The sequence below is a fragment of the Pongo pygmaeus genome, chromosome 4 (genome assembly GCF_028885625.2).
Source record: "Pongo pygmaeus isolate AG05252 chromosome 4, NHGRI_mPonPyg2-v2.0_pri, whole genome shotgun sequence".
Taxonomy (NCBI): domain Eukaryota; kingdom Metazoa; phylum Chordata; class Mammalia; order Primates; family Hominidae; genus Pongo; species Pongo pygmaeus.
In genome coordinates, this window is record NC_072377.2 from 144,251,109 (window position 1) to 144,272,115 (window position 21,007).

Below are 21,007 nucleotides of genomic sequence, written 5' to 3' on the forward strand. Positions count from 1 at the left end.
GCTTGAGTCTAGGAGTTCAAAGCTAGTCCGGGCAATACAGCAAGACCCTGTCTCTAAAAAATGAACAACAAACGAATAAATAAGTAATTTTTTAAAATAAAAAATATTCGTTCACTGAGTTATAAAGATCTCTCAATTATTAACACATTTCAGTATGCCATATTAAAAAATCACATCCATGGGTATCACCAACAGTTTCATCAGAAATGTACCAGGGAGCTGTGAAGCTTATGGTGTTATGGTGTTGTATACCTGTCTTTCAAAATTTAAATTTCACTTAAAAAATGTAATTTTATACATAAGCAGAATATGCAAAATAAAAATAGAATTTTAGCTGGGTATAGCAGTGTGTACCTGTAGACCCAGCTACTCAGGAAGGTGAGGCGAGAAGATCCTTTGAGCCCAGGAGTTTGCATCCAGCCTGGGTAACATAGTGAGACCTGTCCCCAAACAACAACAACAACAAAACAAAACAAAAAGACTGTTATCATTGGCAACAAATACTGTGTGTTGTTTTCCTTGAAGTGACTGGCTTACTTCATTATTTGTGAGAGAATAACTGCCAAATATCCAAGACTGCCTGTCAGTCTTTCTGTCAAGTAAGACTTGACGTGCCATAAAAAAATCAGCTAGTTCAGCTCGCAACTCAAACAATAGCATAAGTGCTTTTCTTGAGGCAGCCAACATACTTTGGTATATATATTTTTATATATATATATATATATTTTTTTGAGACGGAGTCCTGCTCTGTTGCCCAGGCTGGAGTGCAGTGGTGGGATCTCGGCTCACCACAACCTCTGCCTTCCGGGTTCAAGCGATTCCCCTGCCTCAGCCTCCCAAGTAGCTGGGACTACAGGTGCGTGCCACCACACCCAGCTAATTGTCGTATTTTTAGTAGAGGCGGGGTTTCACTGTGTTGGCCAGGCTGGTCTCGAACTCCTGACCTCGTGATCCACCCACCTCGGACTCCCAAAGTGCTGGGATTACAGGCATGAGCCACCACATCCGGCCAACTCTGGTATGTTATAGAAGTGTTTTATGTGAATTCTGCATACATGTGCCGAATATGACTCCTAGTACAGTTTGATTTGTGCTAAGCCGGAAACAGTTTTACCTAGTATGGCTTAGACATAATAAAGAAGTCAAATAATGTCTTAGTATTATTAGTAAAATAATTTTGACCTCATCTACCCCTGAAAAGGTCTGGGAGACTCCCAGGGGTCTGTGAACCCTACTTTGGGAATCACTGCACTTGTTGTTCTGTCTCTTCTGCTCTCAGGGGTGATGGGCCGTGTCTTTCATATTTTCTGATTAGGACACTGGGGTCCAGCAGAGCCCCACATGGGTCCTCATCTCTCATTCCAGCACTGAAGTGAGAATTTTTTTCCTGGCAGTGACTGGGGAGGTTTCTTGCGGGGGGAGGGGTGGCATTGATTTTGATGGATGGAGAGGCCACCAAAAGTGGAGGCTGGGAATGCACCCTTGGTGGAGGAAACAGCATTGGTGAAGGCCTGGAGAAAAGAGCTCTGGATGGGGTCAGATAACTAGGGCCCTTGAATGCCAGTGCCGGGGCAGTGGGCACCACAGAGCAGTTCCCAGAGATGGGAGGCAATGGATGAGATGTGCCAGGAACAGGGAGCGCCAGAGAGGAGGGCCTTTGCCCTTCACCAGGAGACCTTCCCAAGCCAGCTGGCCTCAGGGCTGTGTTCTCAGGGCTGGGTTGATGTGTGGCCACTGAGATGAACTTATCCTTCCTGACTAACCATGATTGGCAGAGGGTGGTCTGCTGCCCAGAACTCCCTGCTGAAAAGTGTCTCCGCACCTGCACGGACACTCAGCCTCTCCTTCCCTTTGTATTGGCTTTTATGGTGACAGTGAGTAGCCTCGTCCAGTTTCTTATGCCATGCATGAGTGTGAGGGTGACCTGGGCAGAGGTGGCTGCTGAGGGGAGACATTGGTAGTGACATGTCAATGTGATTAGAGGTGAGGGTCCTGACCTTTTTACCACAAAAAAACCTGCTTGTTGCAGGCACTGATGCCTCGGCCCAAGTCCTGTAAAAGTCGGGGTTGCAGAGCTGACCCCGACACACCCCCACCCTGGGCCCGGCCTGCCCTCTTCCTCTTCCGATGGCCCTGTGTCCCTACCCCAACCTGTCCCTGAGCTGGTGGGCTGCTATGGGGAGACAGACCTCAGCTTCGGTGCAATACTGGCCTCATACCTCCTGCTGTGCACATCTGTGCTCCTGAGCTATGTACCTGGGCTGGGTTGTGCCACACACATGTTAGCAGCCATGCTGTGTGACTGTGTGGATACACCCTGCGCTGGGTGCACATGGCGCGCTCTGCATCACAGACATTGTGAGCTTGTGTACCTTGCCATGCACAGTAAATTGTGTCTGTTTCTGTGCCTTCAGTTGGGTGGTGTATGTTTGTGTGTATATGCTTTGTATATCTTTACAGGGTGTGAGTGTCACTGTGGTGGGTGGTGTTTTTGTGTGCTGGTTTGTCAGTGTGTATCTTGGCCCAGCCCCAGAAGGCCAGCTGAGGTGTGGCGGGGGGTGGGGTGTCGGACTGTGCTGGGATAGGGAGCCCACAGCCAGGAGGCCTGACTGGGAATAGACATGTCCTCACCTGCCCAGAAAGCGTCCCAAGCCCTCAAAGAGCCCTTGTCCAGCTTCACCACCCCTGGCCAGTCAGGGTGGGTGGCTGGAGAAGGGGGCATGAGGGAACCAAAACAACCTCAGCCCAACTCCCACACTTGGCTGGCACCCAGGCCTATTATGGGGCCCCTGCGCCCATGGCCCGCCCCCTAAGGCTCCAAGCACTTTGCATTGTGGGGCTTGGGGAGGGGCCTAGAGACAAGGCTCTGTTTGGCTCTTGTGACCAACTTCAGCTCCTAGTGGGCCACCAAGGCAGAGCTGGCCCCAGGCCTTGTTGAGGGTGGGGCTGCAGGGAGGACCAGCTCCACGGAGCCAGGGCTGATGCTTATCTCATTACCTGTGTCATTCATTTAGCAAATACACATTGAGCACACACTGTGTTCCAGGCCCTGCTTTAGGTGCTGGGAATATAGCAGTCACTCATTGAATTAGGGGTAAGGAGAGGTCATACTGCTGCTGTGCATTTACAGATGAAGAAACAGGTCCTGGGAGGTGAAGTGATTTGCCCAAAGTCATAACAAAGCTGGGATTTGAAACCAGGCCTGTCTCATGCAAGAGGTCTCCTCCTCCTGCATTTGTCCATCCTGCCTTCGGTAGTCACAATTACAGTCGAATGCCCACTGAGCTAGGACCAGCTAGCTGGCTAGCCCCATGCCCTGGGCTACAGGTTGATGCAGGAGCGTGGGCACAATGAAATAGCTCCTAGAAAGGCAAGTTGCCTGGAGTAGGCATAGGGGTGGTAAGGTGGAAGATTGAGGGGTGGGGAAGGAGCAGAGGGAGCCTGTGTCTATCTCCAGGGTGCACTGGGACCCAAGGGAATGCCTCCTCTCCTGCTGTGTGATCTGGGATGGCCCCTGCTTCACTCTGAGCCTTAGCTTCCTCGTCTGTAAAGTGGACACAGTAACTGCCCTCTCCCAGTGGTACCATGCTCATGGCATGATGCCTGGCACACAGTAGGGCAGCTGGGAGGATGGGGCAGAGCTGCAAGTGGGCAGGGCCTCCCCAGGGCTCTCTGCTCAGCCTCAGGAAATGGGTAGGGGGTAGGGAGGAGGAGGCGCAGATGTGCGCTTGTCTCACACGAGCAGCCGCATTTAGCCACCGAGTCGGGACTGAAATATTCCTGAGGGAGAAGAACCCTGAGGCTTCAGGGCGGCAACGGCTCGTCAGTGGGGAGCGGGGAAGGGATGTTGTCACCATCTGCCTCGTGTCTGTCTGCGACTAAAATAATACTGGGGTGAGACTCGCCGCAGGCACGGGCCCAGCCGCAAGGTTCCCCAGAAGAGGGAGGGGCTGGGGGTGCTGGAAACCTTGTGGGGAGCAGTGGCAGAGAGAGGTCTGCTGGGGGCAGCCCTTGGCCAAGGCTGGGCCCTGGTCCTGCTCCCCTCCTGAGGGGCCACAAGAACCCATGGAGGAGGGTGTGTGCATAGGCATGGATACTTTCCAGAGGGGGATCAGCCCTGGGAGTGCAGGACCAGACACCCCCCAGACCCGGCTGGGGTCTGCTTCAGAGGGGAGACCAAGTGTGTGCTGAGATCCCTGCAAAGCAGGGGCAACAGCAGAAACAAAGCAAGAGACAGACAAATTGCCTGATTCAGCTTCCATGAGTTTATCCAGAATATTGAAACCAGAAAACGTAGCAAGAAGCTATTTTAATTTCAGCCGACGTATAAGTTTTGGGTCTATGGTTTACTGTGGTTTTTATTTTGAATCAAATATGGAGGATGTTCCATAATTTCCTCGGGGCTCTGGGCTCTGGGGACTGAGTGTCTGCCTTTCTCTACTGGGCACAGTAGTCACATGCCAGCTGCCTCTAGGAGTTGGCACCCCTGGGCCTAGGCAGGTGCCCCTTCAGGTCAGGGACATGGTTTGTAGCCTGATGCTTTGCTTCTGGATGAAGCCACTACATTCTGATCTTTTGCTATGGTTCTCATCAGATATAGCTAGTGGGGTATTTTTGTTTTTGCAGAGGGAACAGACCCATGACCTCAGTGGTTTATTTTAACTGCAGATACACCCAAAATGCTGGTTGCTGGTTGCTGGTTGCTTTGTGCTGACATGGTTACAGGGCTGTCAGTTTAGCAGGCAACATGCAAGCCCCTACTATGTGCAGACCCTGTGCTGGGGCAGACTGGGCCCGCCCTCTGCATACAAGGTAGAGAAGCCAGCAAGACCATAGGAGATCAGCCACCTGGGTGCCAAGGAGGGCGGTGGGGAGCAGCAAGGGGGTGTTGGATATGGCAGGAGTCCATGGCTGTCATCCTGGAGAAGGTGGCAGAAGCACTCATTCTTGAAAAGGAGACAACAGCAAAGGACAGTAAGGAGTATGCCCTAGGCAGAGAGTACGTGTGTGTGCAGACCACCACTTTGTGGCTCTCTGTCTTTGTGGCAAGGGTATTCGCATCACAATTTAGGTGCAATGTGGAGCCCTTCTTGCAGACCAGACCCAAGATAAGTGGCTTAGGTGTGTTTTCCCGGTTAGTCCTCACCAACATCCCATGAGGCCAGTACACTTAGTGCCCATCTTATAGATAAGGAAACTGAGGCTCAGAGAGGTTTAGCAACTTGGGTAAGAGGCAGAGGTATGCCCCCAGGCTACTCCGTGCTGCCTCTGCACACTGCCCTCATTTGGCAGGCAGCAACTGAGCACCTACTATGTGCAGGCCCTGAGCCAGGTGCTTCCTGGATTCAGGCCCTGGCATCACATTCCATAGTGTCCTCAGATGGCTGGCATCTCTCATTGTCATCTGGGCACGATGACCAGAGGAAGCTCTCTCCAGGGTATATGTGGGTATGGGGGAGAGGAGTGTGGGTGGGAGCCTGGAGGCCCCTGCTTGATAGCTGTGAGTTCTCCGTCATGAAAGCCTCAGTTTCTTCACCTGTAAAACGGGGCTGTGATGCCTGCTGTGCAGGCCCATGTGACAATGTGCCTTGAAAGCGTGTGGGAAAAGTGCTCTGTGTGTTCGGTGAGCCCTCAAACTGGGCTGACTCTCCTCAAACCACCGGGAGCGAGCTTCCCGGAACAATCTAGCCACCAGCCTTTCCCTGCAGCTGACAGGCTGCGGTCACCACCGCCACCACCACCCTGAATTATTCAAGACCCTCCAGGCCTCAGTGGCAGCCCTTCCCTTCTCCCTGTGCAACCAGGCTGTCAACACCAGACTCTAGGCCTCTGCCAGTGATCTATGGACCTCAGGGCCCCCGAGCTTCAGCCTGCTCAGGTAGGGCCATGAGTGTGATAGGGCGAGGTGTGGCTGAGCATGAGAGTGACAGTGAGCATGTGAGAGCAGGAGGGGGTGACAGTGTGAGGGTGTGTGTGAGTGTGGCTGTGAGCGTGCATAAGGATGTATGCAGGTGAGCATCTGCGTGAGGGCAGGTGTGAGTGTGCCACGTTGTGTGTGAATGAGTGTGTGAGTGTATCTGGAGCCTGGGCTCTCCTTAGCTGCGGGGGAGCCAGGCTCAGGGAGGAGCTCCCTCTGGCTCAAGAGAATACAATGATCTGAGAGCCAAATTCCAGCCTGGAGTGGGAGAGGGTCAGCTCACCTTTGCTTCCAGGTTCCCTTAAGGGCTGGTTGGAGTGGGGAAAAGGCAGAGAGGCAGCAGTTTAGGACAAAGGGTATGTAGTGGTTGGATCATGAAGAGGACTTGGAGTCTGTGGCCCTGTTGGGGCTCAGAACACTGTCAGATTGTTTTGGTGTGTGTCATTTCCCGGCAAGCTGAGACCCTCAGAAGAGAAGCAGTTGCCTCCCCTTGGTCCCTTTCCTCCTCCTGGGCCTAGGAGAGCTGCGAGCCCCTGTGGGCAAGAGGTGAGGACTGTTCTCTTGGATCTGTGGCTAGGTGGAAGCTCTCCAAAGTCTTGAGGGATGGGAAGGGTATGGAGGCTCACCAGCACCTTGCTGGAGGGCCCTCACCCATAGGCAGGAAGGACAGAGCAGACGTCTCTCTGGTCCCCACTTCTACCAATGCACTGGTCCTGGAGGGTTACTGCTTCGTGTGGGGTAAGAGGGAGTACCTGGGAGGTTGGGAGCTGGTGAGACTTAGGAACTGGGAGCCTGCAGTGTGTGGAGGTTGTGGGGGTGGAATGTGTGTTTGGTGTGAGTGCTGGGGTCTGTGTGTTGGTATGAGGAGGTGAGAGGCTGTCTGAGTTTGCCTTTGTATCTGTAAGATTGTATGTTTTCAATCCCTGTAGGTGTGACTGTTTATGTCTTTTTGTGAGTGAGGACCTGTCTGTGTGATCACATGAGTGTGTACGATCTGTATTTGAGAGTGCATATGTGTGGAAGCATGCTAATTGTGTGGGAGAGGTGAAAGATGATTGACAGGGAAGGGGCGGCGGGTGGGAGCCCACACTGAGTGCACAGTTTCATCCTTCCTCAGGCTCTGCTTGTCATGGCTGAAATCCCCCGGACTGCGTTGGGACCATACTGCTGAGAGTCTGGTTGCTGGGCTTCAGCTGACAGAACATCAGAGCCCCAGGATGGGATAGCCACAAGTTGGGAAGGTGAGGCAGGGTGAGGGGCTTGATGACGGGGAGCAGGCAGATAGAACAGGCTGCAGAGCTAGGGCTGCTGGAGCCTGATGTCTGGTCCAAGTTCCAGCTCCTCCACTCATGGGGTGAGCTGGGGCAAGTCACTTTGCTCTCTGAGCCTCAGTTTCCTCATCAGAACAATGGGCCTGTTTTGTACACTAAGCATTACCCACCCCAAATCCTAGAAGCCTGCCTTCTCCTCCTGGCTCTGGGAAGTTGACCATTGGAGGCCTGGGACACTGGCCTGTCTGGAGGCTGGGGAAGGATGAGACCACCCCTTCCTGCCTTCCCTGGGCCCAGAAGGCCTGACTTGTCCTACTGCACCCCTCCCATCACAGTGATCTGTGTGGGCTCATGAGAACATAAGCTAGACGGTGATCCTGTTCACCTTCCTGCATTCTGGGAGGCTCGGCCTCCAACTCCCAGACCAGGGAATGGTCTCCACTCCTCCACTCCTTCCCAGGTTCAGAAGCAGGACTGAGGGAAGTCCTGCCTGTCCCCTCTCTGACTTTACTTTCCCTTTCTAGAGCAGGGGTATTCTGGGATGGGAGGACTGAGTGTCCCTGCTGCCTGGTCCTCAGAGTTGGCTAGCTCCCCCCATGCCCCTCATTCCCCCGCCTGCTCGCCTGTAGAGCTGTGGCCCGGGCAGCTGTCCGGCTGAGTGGGTTAGCAACACAAGACAGATGGCGAGGGATTATCTCAGCTTCTCAGAGCGCGATGGCGGCAGCGGCGGGGGTGGGGGGAAGGCTCTCACACCCTCCCCATGTGTGTGTACACACACACACACACAAATGCACACATGCAGCTCCCCGCTCCTGCCCCAGACCCAGCCCAGCCTCCTGCTATTTATGAGGCGGGCAGGAAGACAAGAGGAGAGATGAGATTATGAGAATTGGTGAGAACCGTGGGACTTGGCAATCTTGTCCCTGCCCCACTTGGCTCCCAGACCACAGGCTGAACCAGCTTCTCAGGCCCTTCTTGGACCCTGCCCCTGCTATTGTGATTTCTCTGCAGCTGCCACCACTGGGAATGGTACATTCAGGAGGGCATGGTTTTACAGAGAAGTTTGAGGCCCAGAGATGTGCGAGCTGCACTCAAAGTCACACAGCAAGTTTGGTTCATTAGCAGGGTAAGTTCTGGGGGTTGGCAAGTGGTGGAGTCTCTTAGATGTCCTGGCACTGGCTGTGGGATCCTTGGGTCTTCTGCAAACAAGGTGTTTGCCCTAGCACTTGATGCTGCAGCCCAAGGTCCCACAGGGGCATGTCACAAGGCCAGCTGCTGGCACGCAAGGACTCACAGGCACAGCCTCTTGTTCATATACACTGTCAGGCTCTGGGTGAAGGCTATGTAGAGTTGAGTGACAGAGCTGGGTCTCCAGGCTGTGTCACTGTGAAAGAATTGGGGCAGGGTTAGAACCCCACTAGAGTGAATTCTCCTATCTGTCCCTCAATTTGCCACAGGACTTTCCAACCTCGGCCACACACTCAGGCCCCCCTACCACCACATTTGCCCCTTAACAGCCCTACTCCAAGTCCTGAGTCATCTATGCTGAGGCCCCTGGGGAGGAGTGTGGGCCAGGAGACCGGGCAGGCTTTGCGAATGGCAACCCCAGGGGGCCCTTTTCCCAGCATGGCTGGGCGGGGCCGACTCAGTGGGGAAGGCAGGGTGGAGGCCTTCTGAGAGAACTCTGCTCCTAGCTGCCGATGTCCTGACTTCGCCCCCGTCCCCAAGAGTGACTCAGTGTCTGCTGGACGCGGGAGTGCGGGTGCGGGGCAGTGCGGAGCTGCTGCGGGTTGCCCGGTGCCACTCCCTTCAGAGCAAACCCACTTCTCGAGGCCCCGAGGCTCCCGCCTGGGGGTCTCCTGTGTTCACGTGTGCCTGCCCAGGCTGTCAAGTGAAACATGACCTCAGGGTCAGCCCGGCCTGCCTCTGGGGCTGCGTTATTTGCGGGGTTTCCAACATGGTGATATCATCCACACTGTCCGGTCACAAACAAGACCGGCACCGCCAAGTTTACCTGCTCCTGCGCCCTCAAACCATTGAATCAGCCCCTCTTTTGCTATTGGATGAGAGGGTTTGCCAGGACCAAGCCCCTCCTCCCCACCGCCAAGGTGACCACACGTCTAGGTATCAGGGGTGGTGGGCCCACTGCAGAGCGCTAGGCCGAACTCATCTCCTGGATCCAGGCCAAGCTCCACCTCTCTGTCCCTCCAGACTCAACTTGGTCATTTGTATCGTGAAAGCTGGACAAAACTATATCTAACTCCCCATCTTCCCTCAAAGCTTGGCCTGGGGAGCCCTACATGAAACCCTGGAGCTTCTGAGCCTTCCCCCATCCCCAGCGGGGGGCTTTTCGTTCTGTGAAGGTCTCAAAGTAACATTCTAAAGAGGCACCGAGAGAGCCAATCAGAGAGCCCATGTAAATAACGGCCCGCTGATTGGCTGTCTCCTTCACGCCCTGAACGAAACTTCAACTTCATCAACTCAGCGAAGATTTTTTCCTCTGGCCTCGCGCGCCCTGCAGAAGGCGGGGCTGGGGGTCACCCGAGCCTTCTCTCAGCCGCAGGCTACCTGGGCCCGCCGAATGGGATCGCGCTGGGACAGGCGGGGGCGAGTGCGCCGCCCTGACCCTGACCCCGGGGGTGTTATTCTGGTACAGAATCTCCCGCGGGGGAGGCCCGAGAAGTGAGCCCCCCCCGTTTCTTTGTAGGACCGCCACAGAATGGGCTGCAGGCCGCGAGCATAGAGCTTGGCTGGGCGGGATCGATATCTGCCCGCTGGACTGATGCGCGAGGGAGGCTGCTAGACAGGCTGGCTTTGCGGCAGTGTGATGGCCGCGCAGCACCCCCCGACCCCCACAGCTCCCCAACCCCGCCATTCCCTTCATCTAGCGCTCCCGGGGAAACCGAGGCGGGCAAGTGGCGTAGCGATGGAGGGCGCACCCAGAGGCAGCGACGCTCCCTCGCTCTGGCTCCCAGCCCTGGTGGCGGGTGCGGGGGTGAGGGTAGCCCAGGGTCGCACCCTGCTCCCAACCTCGGCTCGTCCCCACCCTCCACGGTCGTACGCAGCTCGAGGCCGCCTGCATTTCTGCCAGTATCCTGTCCCCTCGCCGGGTCCTTCGCCCTCCTCCCACTTTTATTGTGTGTCTCCTCTCTGGCTCTGAGGTTCCTCCTCCCTCCCTTCTCTCTCTGGGTGTCTGCGTGTCTATCTCCACATCTCCATCTCCATTTCTTTCTCTGCCTGTCTCTGTCTCTAGCTGTCTCTGTCCCTCAGTCTCTGCTCAGGTCTCCGCTCGCCTCTTGCTCATTTTCGTTCCTCTCTTTGTCTGTCTGACTCTCTCTTGTCTGCCCCCCTTCAGTCACCCCCCAACCCCCCGCACACACACACACCTCACAGCCCTGTTTACGACATCCCCTGGGCTGGCAGGTGGGCGGGGCTGCAGCAGAGCGGGGGTGAGAGAGGGAGACGCAGCCTCCCCCCCAGCTGTTAACCTTCACGCTTCAGGCCTCTGCGGATGGCAGAGGAGGGGGAAAGCCCAGCTGCCAGCTTGGCGGAGGTGACCGGGCGGGGGCTGGGGGCTGTCCCTCCCTCTGGGCTCGTCTCTGGGGAGATCTGGGGCCGGAAGGAATGTGGTGGAGGGCGCCTTCGGCTGAGGAAGGCTGTTGCCGGATGGGTGGCCTCCTGAAGGCTTGTGCTGGCGAGGCGGGTGCCCAAAGGGGGCTCTGAGCGGTGTCGGCCCTGCCCGCAGCCCGGCCGGACGTGGGGGCCGGCGTGAGAATCCCGCCCATCTGTGAGCCGGCCTCACGCCGTCAGACCCAATTTATCTCGCCGCCAAAGTTTCACAGCCATCTGCTCGAGTGGAACGGCTTCCAGCGCTGGCCCCACCGGGCCCCCCAGCCAGCGCGGGGATGTTTTCCAATACGACAGCATCGCCCCCCCAAAGCAAGGAGGGGGTGTAGGGGGAGGCGGCAGAGCGCGGTGCGCGGGGCTGGCAGGCAGCCCTCTCCCGCGAGCGAGCCGACCCTGAATTTTAAGCGATTGATCAGGAAGCGCAGGCCGTTCCCATCACTTTGAGCAGCCAAATGCGACGGCGCAGGGATTTCAAGGGGCCTTTGCGGAGGCGGTAATGAGGTCACCGTCACTGCGCCAGCCCGCGGGCGGGAGGGGGCGAAGGTCTGCGGACACGTGTGAACACAGCCTGTGAACCGAGCCACATCTGTATTCACGTGACCCCTGGGGCCCCAGCACTGACCCAGGAAAACTCGGCATTTGGATCTGAGCTGATTCACACTCCCCCGCCCCCACCCCACCTACCCAACCAGACACGGTCCGAGAGGCTGAGCTAGAACCCAGCCCTGCCACATCCATGATTCCATGATCACCTCAGATAGCTTCAGCACAGGAGCCCCAACTCTCTTCTCCTCCCCGCTATGTGCCTAAAATACACATATTTGGGCACCTGCCCATTGCACTTCTGAACAAGTCTGTGGAGACAGATGTACCCTAGGCCCCCGGTAATCTCACAGGTGCACACATTCCAATTACACCTGACCGCAATGCTTATGCATTAGTACACTCCCAACCACCACCACTACCACCCCCAAACATGCACACAGGTACTCCATCATTTTCAAGCCAGCACCCAGCAACACACGAGCCCCCAAACTCCCCTCCCCCGGGAGCACTCATGTGCACACTCATTCTCAAGACTCCGAGCTTGCTGCCATGTCCGCGCGGGTGGGCGCCTCCACTGCCCGCCAGGCAGCGCGGGTGCAGACCTCGAAGAGAACAAAGGCCAGGCAGGTGGGAGGGACGGGGGCTGAGCCCCCGGCCCGTCCTCCTAGGCAATGCTCCTCTGTCTCGGCTCCGCGGCCACCGCATCGAGCGGCTCTGATTGCCGAGTAAATCACCGCGATGATCTGAATAATTATCGTCTCCTGAAAAGGGAAAAAACAGAGAATAAATAAAGAGAGAAGGGAGCAGCCACCTGATTTCTAGGAGCCCTGGTGTATGTCGGGGGGGGTGAATACATAGGGGTGGGTGTCAGTGGCCCCCTGCAGATCCTTGGGACTTCTGTTGGGATGGAATGCAGGTGGGGTGGGATGGGCCTCAGGGCAGACAGTCCTTCCTTAGAGGTGGCAGTTAGCATCCAGTCTCCCCAGGGTAAGTCAGGCCCCCTGGAGCACCCAGCCGACCCCAGCTGGCCTCTCTGCTTCTCACACACTCAGGCCCACCCGACCTGTAGGGCACCCTCCTGTTCCAGGGCTTTGCTCAGTCGGTTCCCCCCAGCATGCCCTCTACCCACCACTCTGGCTGGCCTCACTCTTCCATCTCTGAAGTTCAGCCCCAGGTTACTTCCTCTGAGAATTTCTTCCTGACTGCCCAGCCCTCCAGGATCCTCCTCTCCCAGAGTTCCAGTGTCTGATTGCATTTTCCCTGACTGATTTGGGTGTGTTCTCCTGATCTTCTCAGCTGGATGGCAGCTTTGGTGAAAGCAGCTATGTTTCAAACAAAGCAGTAATAGTAGCAACAGCAGCAGCCACTGCCCCATCCTGAGCAGCTAGGATGTGCTGGCCCTGTGCCAAAACATCATCTCACCATAGATCCTCCCCAGAATCCTTTGTGGAAAGTAATGTCTCCATTTAAGTAATGGGGAAACTGAGGTTTACCAAGAATGAAGCTTGGATTCCTTTCCTCAGGGATGAAGATGCTGGTCATCTACGGTATCCTTTCTGCAGCTGTCCCCTGATCCCGCATATTGGAGGAGCTGCTCCTCTTCCAGTGCTGAGCACCAAGACACAATTACCTCAACTGGCTGGGCACAGTGGCTCACGCCTATAATCCTAACACTTTGGGAGGCCGAGGTGGGCAGATTGCTTGAGCCTAGGAGTTCGAGACCAGCTTGGGCAACATGACGGAACACCATCTCTACAAAACAAACAAACAAACAAAAACAAACAAAGAAATGAAAAACACCAAAAATTAGCTGGTATGGTGGTGTGAGCGTATAGTTCCAGCAACTTGGGAGGCTGAAGAGGAAGGATGGTTTGAGCCCAGGAGGTTGAGGCAGTGAGCCGTGATTGTGCCACTATACTCAAGCCTGGGCAACAGAGCGAGACCGTCTTAAAAAAACAAAAAACCAGGCCGGGCCTGGTGGCTCATGCCTGTAATCCCAGCACTTTGAGAGGCCGAGGTGGGTGGATCACGAGGTCAGGAGATAAGAGACCATCCTGGCTAACACGGTGAAACCCCGTCTCTACTAAAAATACAAAAAAATTAGCCAGGTGTAGTGGCAGACGCCTATAGTCCCAGCTACTCAGAGGCTGAGGCAGGGGAATGGGGTGAACCCGGGAGGCTGAGCTTGCAGTGAGCTGAGATTGTGCCACTGCACTCCAGCCTGGGCGACAGAGCAAGACTCCATCTCAAGAAAAACCCCCAAAATATGAATACCTCAACTCCAACCTGCCCAGCCTCCACCAGCCCTGCCCATTCCTGTTGCTCCCTCTCCTCCCTTTTCCTAGCCTCAGGAGGGCTGCCCTCTGTGCATTGTCACCCCCAACCTCCCAAAGGGCATGACCCTTCCCCATAGCCACATCATCAAAGGAGGGGCAGCTCAGCCCTATGCTTTTGCCTGAAATGGTTCCAGATGTGGGGCCTGCAGAAAAGGCAGGGTGAAGGTTCAGCACAAAGCTAGGTTTCCTCCTGGAGGTTGCCCTAGGGGAGGCCCAAGCCCCTCCCACCCCTGGCACCTGGTCAGTAAATGAGAGCAGAACAAGGCCACTGATGGGATGATGGTTCAGGGAAAGAGTCTGTCAAGAGCCTGGGGAAGAGGAACCCTTGTGGGGCCTGGGTGTCTGGGGCAAGAGGGAGGCTGAAGCCCATTCTGGGTTTGCATTCCTCACTCTATCCAGCCTTGTTGGATCTGAGGCCTGGGGCGACTTCCAGGGTGGGGTTCTCCAGGCTGAGCAAGGAGGCCCAGGACTGAGCGATTTAGATCCCTCCTACTCCTCCTCAAAGAAATGCCATTATAGATGGGGGAAACTAAGTCCAGGGCTCCAAACTGGCTCCTGACTAATGGTGCCTGTGCAGGCCTCTCCCATGGGGATCCTTATTCCGGGCCCCAAATGTTCCTGGGGGCATGGCAGGGTCTGGATGTCACTGTGGCTTGGGTAGAGGAGGGACAGGTGAGACATGATGCTGGTCTAGAGATACATCCAGGTGGTTCAGCTCTGGGTATGAATGAAGATGAGGCAGAGCCCAGCCTAGCTCTGAGAAAATCTCAGCTCTTACTCCACAGTCTTCTGGGACTCAAGACAGCACCTCCTACCTGGGAGAGGGGCGGAGGTGGCCAGAATCCTTGGGATGGTTCAGAAACTCCTCTCCCCACCCCAAGCTCCCTTCTGCCAGCTACTCTTGGTTCCCTACGTAGATATTTCTTTGGCATCTACTGTGTACTGGCCCTAGAGGCACAGCAGCCTGGGGTTCAGAGAGTGCCCAGGCAGATGGGGAGGCATACTCACCCACCTACACATACTCACACAGACTCTCCTCCCACCCCCTTCAAGTGTGACCAACTGGAAACCCTGGGGAAACAGTAATGAATGTGGCAAGACCTTTGCAATTAGACAAACCCAGGTTCAGACCCTGGCTCTACTTTACTTGTTGAGAGCAAGTCAATGAGCCTCAGTTTTGTTATCTACAAAGTGGAAATTGTAGTAGTGCATGTTTCACAGTGTGCCTGTGAGCGTTCTGTGAGATAATTGAGATGTCGATGCTCATCACCGCCCATGATCAGGGAGGGAGAGATGACCTCCAAGGTTGCTCCTTGGCCACTCTAGGACAGTGTTTCCATGGCATGGCTAGGGTCCAGCCTTTTTTTTTTTTTTGAGACAGGGTCTCGTTCTGTCACCCAGGCTGGAGTGCTGTAGCATGATCTCTGCTCACTGCAGCCTCAACCTCCTAAGCTCAGCAATCCTCCCACCTCAGCCTCCCAAGTAGCTGGGACTATAGGCATGTGTCACCATGCCCGGCTAATGTTAAATTTTTTTGTAGAGACTGGTTCTCCCTATGTTGCCCAGGCAGGTCTGGAACTCCCGACCTCAGGTAATCTTCTCAACGTAGCCTTCAAAAGTGCTGGGATTACAGGTGTGAGCCACTGCACCCAGCCAGTCCAGCCTCTCGACTCAGTGGTGGAGGTGGTTGTCCTTGGCAGGTCCTCCACACTGCCAAGCCCCTCACTCCTCAAAGCTTAGTTCCCCTACTGGTCACGTCTCTCTCTACTAGGTTCCTCTGGCTCTCACTCTGTCTCTGCCTGCCCATAATTCCATCGATCCGTGTCTCTTTTTCTGTTTCTGCCTCTCCCTAAAAACATATAACTCTCCCCCTACCATAAGAACACCCTTCCACTCCCACCCACACATCCAGCCCAGCTCAACTCATCACCAGCATGCATTCTCACCTGGGTGCACACAGGCAAGGAGACATACAGAGGCAAAGCGATGGAGAGACACAATCACACACACACACTTGATTGCACATGGGCATGAGGACAGCTACCCATCCAACACACACACAAGTGCACACACAGCACAAATAGGCATGAACAGGTGCATACAGACGCACCTGGTGACAAACACACAAGGACATTGGAGCATATTGCATATGCAAGAGTCCACAGGCATGTATACTCTCCCCCCACCACAGGCACACATAGGTCAGGCACAGACAGGTACACACAGGCACAGAAACACACACAAGGGCCCACAAGCACATCTGCACAGTAAGACACAGGCACACACATACACACATGTAGGCACACACAAGCTCTCGCCCCCAACCCCCCTCAGAGAGCTGGCTGCCCGCCAAGTGCGGAGCTTTCTGCTGGGTGTGCACAACCTTTCACAGGCTCTAATTGAGTCGAGGGTGATTTATAACATGGCAGCGCCCCTGCCCGCGTGGGCTGCCCCCTCCTGCTGCAACTCTGGCCAGTCTTCGGACACCCCCTCCGCCCCCTACCCCCCCCATAAAGCATCACATGCACAGGCCCCTTTGAGGGAGAAGGGGGCATTTTCTTCCTTGCCACCAGCTCCTGTCTTCATTCTTGCCTCTCTCCTGGGCTAGACAGTGGACTCCAAGAAGTTATGACTCAACCCACCCATCCCACCACCACCAGCAAACTCAGTGTTACTCAGCCCAGCCATTGGGAGACCAATCTAACTAACCTGCCTGATTAGAGACAGCCAGGACCCTGACTGCAGATCCCACATGCTTCCTGAGCTGCAGCGGAAGAAACGGGATTTGGACACGAGAAGGGACTTGCTCAGCGAGCTGGGGCTGCAGGATGGGTGCTGATTAGCAGGGTATAGGAAAGCCTCCATTCAGGGCCATGGGGGAGGAGAAGACCACCAATAACCTTGTTTCATGCCCCTCCATACTTTTGGGTAGCTGAGCTGTGACCCTCCCTCCCAGCTGTCCCCATGGCTAGTGTGGCTGGGCCTGTGATTAACTGCATTAATTAGGCTCTGAGGTTTGGCTCATAAAGTCCCCTTATCCACCTAAGAAGGAGTGACAGTGAGGACTTTTGTCCTAGTGGGAGGGGTGTATGCATCCTGACCCCTCACTTCTGACCCTAACATGGACCATCAGCTGTAGCCATGGCCCATGAACTCAGCCTAAGAGCTATTTCATCCTCCCAGAAGCATCTTGTGTTGGATGCTGATGCTGTTAACCCATTTGACAGTGAAGGCAACCAAGGCCCAGAGAGGCCAAGCCCTAGAGACTGATCCCACAGGAGTCCCATCCTGCTCTCAGGACACCTGCTGCACGTGGAGCTGCTTTTTGGAGCAGGAAAGGCTCCTTGGAAAGGCTAGACCTCCCTGTTCCCAGAGTTGTTTTTTTGTTTGTTTGTTTTGTTTTGTTTTTGAGATGGAGTTTTGCTCTTGTTGCCCAGGCTGGAGTGCAATGGTTCAATCTTGGCTCACCGCAAACTCTGCCTCCCAGGTTCAAGCGATTCTCCTGCCTCAGCCTCCGAAATCGCTGGGATGACAGGCATGCGCCACCACACCATGCTAATTTTGTATTTTTAGTAGAGATGGGGTTTCACCATGTTGGCCAGTCTAGTCTCGAACTCCTGACCTCAGGTGATCCACCCGTCTTGGCCTCCCAAAGTGCTGGGATTACAGGCATGAGCCACTGAGCCCAGCCCAGAGTTGAGTTTAGATTACAGAATGAGGAACTCAGATTAGATTTAAGAGGGGTTCGGCATGATGGCTCATGCCTATAATCCCAATACTTTGGGACGCCAGCCTGGGCAACATGGGGAAACCCCATCTCTACAAAAAATTTTAAAAATTTAGCTGGGTGTGGTGTTGCATGTCTGTAGTCCCAGCTACTTGGGAGGCTTAGGTGGTGGGATCACTTGAGCCCAGGAGTTCAAGACCAGCCTGGGCAACATGGTGAAACCCTATCTCTAAAATTAAAAAATTAGCCGGGTGTGGTGGCCCACGCCTATAATCTCAGCACTTTGGGAGCCTGGACAGATCGCTTGAGCTCATGAGTTCGAGCTCCAGCCTGGGCAACATGGTGAGACCTTGTCTCTACTAAAAATACAAAAAAATAGCTGGGGCGTGGTGGTGCGTTTCTGTGGTCCTAGCTACTTAGGAGGCTGAGGTGGGAGGATTGCTTGATCCCAGGAGGTGGAGGCTGCAGTGAGCTGAGATCACACCACTGCACTCCAGCGTGGGTGATAGAGTGAGACCCTGCCTCAAATTAAAAAAAAGAAAATAAGTTAAAAAAAATTAGCCAGTATGGTGGCACCCACCTGTAATCCCAGCTACTTGGGAGGCTGAGGTGGGAGGATCACTTGAACGTGGGAAGTTGAAGCTGCAGTGAGCTGTGATTGCATCACTGCATTCCAGCTTGGGTGACCCTGTCTCAAAAAAAAAAAAAAAAAAAAGGGGGGACCTCCTTAGCAGTAGAGTTTGATTGGGAGCCAAGGTGTGTATGTGTTTGTGTGTGTGTGTGCAGTGGAGAGGGTCTGGGCTGCCCCCAAGGGAATCCACATGATAATGGCAGCCAACATTTAGTGCTTGCTTATTGAGTCACAGACAGTCCTGTAGGGGAGGAGCTGAACCCCATTTTATAGACGAATAAAACTGAAATTCTGACAAGTTAAGCCATCTGCCCCAGCCTCATGGATTTGAGGCAGCGCCACCCACGCCCCTTCCCACTGTCAGGTCCTGGGTAGGTAGATGGATCCTCTGGGGTCTGTGTTCCAGCGACGCCACCTCATCTCTGCTGTGGGTCAACCCAGTCTTGGGCTCTCGCTCGAATACACTTGAATATGTGTGAGTGTGGGTGTGAAATGGGTGGCTGAGAGGGTATATAGGATGTGTCCCAGAGACTCTAGTGGGGAGGGGATTTGTGCTTTGATGTATGTGTGTCCCAGCATGCCTGGGTGTTTGTGTGCGTGGGTATCTTTGGGACATGTTATGGGTTTGTGCTGGTCTCTATATTGTTGCGTGTTTGTGTTTGTAGCTCTGCCTGCGTCATTCTGTGTCCCTCTGTGCACAGCTTGTGTGATGTGTTTATGTCCCTGGGAGCCTCCTCCCTATTTGTCTCTCTGTGTGTGTATCTTTGATACGTCTGTGTCTGTCCTGCTTCTGGGTGTGTTTCTGTGTGAGCGTCTCTGCGGCCCTGCTGTGTGTGTGTGTGTGTGTGTGTGTGTGTGCGCATGAGGCTCCGTGCCTGTTTCCGAAGTGACTCTAGGTGCCACAGTGTGTGATGCTGTGACTGTGTCTCTGTATCTGTGTGTGACGTGTGTGAGACTGTAACTGTTCTGTGTGTATGCGACACACCGTGTGCGTGACTAAATGGTGCTGTCTGTGTGATTGTTTCAGGACCTGGACTAGCATCGGCACAAAATTTAAGGGGGCTCCAACAAATCTCAGTAATTAGGAAAGATAATATTTTCGTATTCTTAAAAAAACACAATGCAAAAAATGATGAAAATAGACTATTAAAGACAGGTTCAGTGTATGCGCCTGTCCGTGTGGCTGTGTCTGTGCCTCCGCCAGTGTCCCCGCGGCTGCCGTCCGCCCTCCCGCGCCCCGCCAGGTGAGCGCAGCCCCCACCCCCGGTCACGCTGCTCTGGGCTGAGCCTCGGTAATTTCCGAGTCGGCGGCGGCTTTGTGTGCACCGGCCGCGGTCTGGGGGCGGGGAGGGAAGGGAGGGTTATTTTTCCCCCCTCTTCCTTTTTATTGGGTCATTAACAACGGCTCGGACTGCCGCTGCGCCCCCCCTTTCATGTCTGCCGCGCCTCCCGCCATTATCTGCCTCCGCCGCGCGGCGTAATTCGATGCCAATCAGGTTGGGGCGCAGAGGCAGCCGGATCAAAGCCGGGGCCGCGGCGCCGGAGGGAGTGGGGTTAGGGAGCGGGCTGCGCTCCCCCGGGGTCGGGGCACCCACCAGGGTTCCCGCTCAAGCATCTAGGGTCAGACTGGGAAGTCCTTGCCCAACCCGTGCAGGGTTCAGAGGGTTGCCTGGGGTGACCAGGTGGTCAGTGGCTGGGCTGCGCGGTTCAGCCAGGCACCAGGGTCCCTTGGGGGTAGTTTCGTGGAGGGAGCGGCCTTTAGGTGGAGATTCTAGGCGGAGGGACCAGCCTGGGCACAGGCGAGGAGGCAGGACTCAGCAGAGCGCCCTAGGAATAGGGAAGAACCCAGCTGGTGGGATTCTTCTGGCTGGGCGACTGTGTTGTCTTCCAAGGGTTAGGAGCAATGGAGGGGCTTGAGAGGGGGCGGGCAAAATCAAAGTTGGCCTTCAGGATCCTTTATCTGGCGATGTCCTCTGCTAGAGGCTATGCCCTGACTCAGTTTCCTTCGCTGGGAAATGGGGAAGCTATTAGCTTCCCGCACTCTTCCACAAGGGTTAGTGAGGTGATGAAGGTGATAAAACAACCCAAAACAAGCACAGCTCAAATTTCTTGAGCACTTCCTAATTGCAGGTCAGGCCCGAGTCTCCATTCATCCACACAACAGCTCTACAAGGTTGGAACTCATGTGTTTACAGATGAGGAAACAGAGGCACAGAGAGGGAAAGTGGCCTGCTCAAGGTCCAGGGTAGTGAGGGGCATGGCTGGGATTGGAATCAGGCCCATAGACTGCATGAAGCGGGTTCTCTCCTGGGAGGGCCCCTAGCCAAGCCATCTGCTGTTCTCCCACCCCTCCTGGGCTCTGGGATGGGGGCAAAGGGTTTGGAGCTGCCTATGTGAGAAGGCAGTGGAGTCACAGAGTGGGCTGTGTGGGCAGTGGGACGAGAATCATCCTCCTCACACTCACAGCCATCTCCACTGCTTACAGCCCTTGGGCAAATCACCTGCCACCACCACCCCAACCCTGGTCTTCACCTGCATCTGTAAAAGGGGGTTCACAAGCTTCTTCAGCTTTTCCCTTAAGAGTCAGTGAGTGAACGTAGCAAAGGGTGTTTTGAGCATCAGATGTAGTGTGGATGGGTGTTTTTATCACCATCAACCAAAGACTCAAGGGGGGTAGTGTCTGCCAGGCAGTCCCTGAAGGGGATGGAAAACCCCCTTCTTCCCCCAAAGAAAATGCCGGTGTTAGTCCCAATGATTTGGGAAAGAGTTGTTCCCCCGTCCCCGCCCTTGAGAGGGAGAGAAAGAGATTTTCTCTTTCAAATAGTGCTGGGGCTTCACAGCTCTAAATATCTCCAACCCTAGAATGTTCTGAGCAAACCAACGTATACATAATATATGCTTCTGTTCTTAACTAAAAGCAGGCCTCCAGACCTTGAGGACACCAGCAAGCAA

The 21,007-nt window shown here is 54.9% G+C and overlaps 1 long non-coding RNA gene across 1 annotated transcript; it reads right to left on the reverse strand.

The window, feature by feature from the left end:
- Positions 1 to 4,638: 4,638 nt before the first annotated feature.
- On the reverse strand, positions 4,639 to 9,518 carry LOC129037497 (uncharacterized). The gene is made up of 3 exons (XR_008502825.1): positions 9,203 to 9,518; positions 8,483 to 8,572; positions 4,639 to 4,946 (listed from the first exon to the last, which is right to left on the reverse strand). It is a non-coding gene; the product is annotated as an uncharacterized LOC129037497 (long non-coding RNA).
- Positions 9,519 to 21,007: the final 11,489 nt, after the last annotated feature.